Source organism: Frankliniella occidentalis, unplaced genomic scaffold (assembly GCF_000697945.3).
Source record: "Frankliniella occidentalis isolate FOCC.00 unplaced genomic scaffold, Focc_3.1 Scaffold146, whole genome shotgun sequence".
Lineage (NCBI taxonomy): Eukaryota > Metazoa > Arthropoda > Insecta > Thysanoptera > Thripidae > Frankliniella > Frankliniella occidentalis.
This window is the reverse complement of record NW_026267273.1, coordinates 101,854-104,996: the sequence shown is the minus strand read 5'-3', so window position 1 is coordinate 104,996 and position 3,143 is coordinate 101,854.

Genomic DNA, 3,143 nt, shown 5'->3' with positions numbered 1-3,143 from the left:
AAGGTGCGGCCCCGGACGGCACATGTAAAGTTTATACGTGCACATATTATATTTCTTTATGGATATCCAAAACCTCTCGCGACAACTGCGCGTTCTGGACTCTCAGATTTGTCAATACCCTTCCGGTCCCAATCTCCGATATACACTGTTAAAAATTTTGTTGTAAATTTACAACACATTGATAGCAACAAATGTTGTTAAAAAACAACACATGTTGTAATCCAACAACATTCACCAAATTTTCTGAGACAAATTTTCATTCCAAAACAGTGGTTATTTACTTCCGCCTGCACCAATTTTTTTTTAATAAAGCAAACTTGTTCGTTCTGTAACGATACATCTTGCTAGCAAAATTTACAACGGTTTTGTTGTGGTTTTACAACATGGTGAAACGTAGGAATCATTGTTATGGACCACTACGGGCGGCGGCAAAATAGAAGGAATTTTTCCACTTGCCAATAAAAACGAACGATGTTGTTTTTTGACAAACTAGTCATTAGCAAGAGTGTGATAATTTGACAATATTTTTTAACAGTGGTACTGGCTGGTGTATGCTACTGTCCAGCACTGAGAACATGCTGGTATATTGGATGGGAAATAGTAAACACTTGGAATTTTTGGAAACTGCACCCGAGCTTGAGACCGGAATTCGAAAAATCCGGGAGCTCTCCATGACCCTCCTTTCCCGTTTCTCGTGGAGATGATCCATGCGCGGGTTCGAGCCAGAGCTCCACGCTCCACGCCGTACTCCGGGTTGGGGTCCGCGCCGGTGCGCTCTGTTTTCCGGTGAGTGGCCCGAATGGACGCCCGCGCGAGGTCATATAATGGACTTCACAAACTCCGGGGTTGAGTTATAGCAGCCTGCTCCAGGGCCGGGAGCGGCGTGGCGCGGCGTGGCGCGGGCGGGTCGTGGGGGCGTCTATTGTCTCTGTCGCCGTGACGGACAGGCCCCGTTTGGGGCCCGGGGTCCGGTGTGGGCTGGGGCGAAGGGGCGCGGGTCGGGGTCGGGTCGGTCCGCCTGGTGGCGCGCGAAGCCCCGGTGAGGCAACCCCCGGGCCCGGGCCCTCTGGAGCGGTGCACAATGTTGGGCGGGGCCGTCGGGACCCGCGGCTGCTGTCGCTTGCTCTTCCAGCCCCCGGGAACAGCCAACCCAGCGCTGTGGAGAAATGACAATGTGCATACCGGGCTTCCAAGGGTACAGGGACTGGTTTGTTTGCGCATTGGGGTATGCACATTTGTTCTCTTTACCTTATAAAGAGTTGTTTTCTTTTCACCTCCTCCAAAATCAAGACTTTCTCGTGCACTTGATCGATGAGCTCTTGAACATACCGTTCTGGTAAAACAAAACTTTTTCAACTTCAATCAACTAAGACCTAAGTCTTCATCGCCTTCACAAAGCCACACACTACCCACAACGGTTTCCGTTGGTTTAATATAAATGCAATTTTTCCGCAGAGTCAGAAAATTATTACAAAATGAACAAAAGAGGGGGACTAACATCGCCATTAAACCATTGTACGATCGTTCCATGTTCCCTCTTCTAACGCCATTAAATGCCCGATACACTCCGCCACACTGTGCTGCCTGTTTTGTCGTATCCGACCGCGTGATCTGATCATCATGGTTTCCTCTGTTTTCCACTTATTATACGGCCCCCCACCCCTCCTGGTCTCACTCCCAAGTGCCTCCGCCCCGCCCCGCCCCGCCCCGCAGGGGCCCGAGGGCACACGGCGGAGGCACGGAGGGTAATAGGCGTTGGGTAAGCGAGGCGTTTTGCATTTCAATTTCGAGCGTAGCACCCGTGCGCCCCCTCCACGCCCCCGGGCGGCCCACCGCAGCGCCCCACCGCATTACCACGGAGCAACATTGGTTTACAATAGAGACACCTTCCATTCCGCCGTACCCTTCTCCCTTCTCCCCCCCTTCTCCACTCCTATACCCCCCCCCCCCACCACCCCCGATCGTCGCCGGGGAAAACCGTATCGCCGCTGAAGAGGACGGCTAAAACTCGGTTAGCCTACCTGGCACAGCGTGCCTTTGGTTTGGCGTGGCCCGGGCGTTGGTGGTGGTGGTGCGTGGCTCTTTTCGTGACCGGGTTGGGGGGTCTGGGTGGAGGGAGGGGGAGGAAGGGATGCGAACGGTGAGGCGAGGCTGTGAGAGGCTCCGGCGCGGGGAAACAAACTTTATACCGCGGCGCAAACAGAATTACGGGTGGCAGGGATGAAGCCATTTCCACTCAACCCCTTTTTGCATGTCGATACGCCGGAGCGCGACGCCTCTCCCCTCGCTCCCCTGTAAGATCCGCAGCCGCCACCTTCAGTCCCATCCCCCCAAAACCCACCCTCACCCACATACTTTGTGGTGATTGTCGGGCAGTGCGGTAAAATTCCCTAATAAATCCCTAAATGTTTGAGGAGAGGTACCGACAAAAATACAATCGAAATATCGGCCATTCCATGATGCGAGATAACCAATCAATTCGCTGCGGTAGCTAAAAAAGTTAGCTGTGTCGCAAAACAATAATTTAGCTTTCAAAATGAAAAATCCCAAAAGAGTTAGCTATCCACATGTTATCTAGCTATAAACTTATGTATGTATGTAGTTAAACTTTACTAAATGTTTAGCTAAAGAAATACTGTAATAAGTTGTCTCGTATAATGTAGCAATTGGTTTAGCTGAATAGCGAGTATTTTTTTTGTGTGCGTTGCCTCTCGCGATGGCGCCGCCGCACTCAGGCAGGGCAGGGCGTGCCACAAATCGCGAGACCCGTATTGCATGTGACAGTGTAGCGCTGAAAAACAGCCAACTTACCGCAGGGCAAAGGGGGCAGGGCACGGCCGGTCAGGCAGCGTGCCAGGCGCGCGGGCGGGCGGGGGGCCCCTTTAGCGGTGGCCAGCTTGTTTATGGGCGAGCAGTCTTGGTCCTGCCCCCGCGCCGCCCCCGCGCTGGACTCCCCCGGAGGGGCTGTCGGTCTCGCAGAGCTCGCCAATACGCCTCCGAACGGAGCGGCCTGCCTCGAAACACGCTTTGGTTTTACATCCCCCTTCTCTCTTTGCTCCCTCCGCCCTGGCGCTTCTGTTTCTGACCCCTCGGCCCCCCCTGCCCAGCGCATTGAGGCCACTCTAGTGCGGCACCTCCCCTCC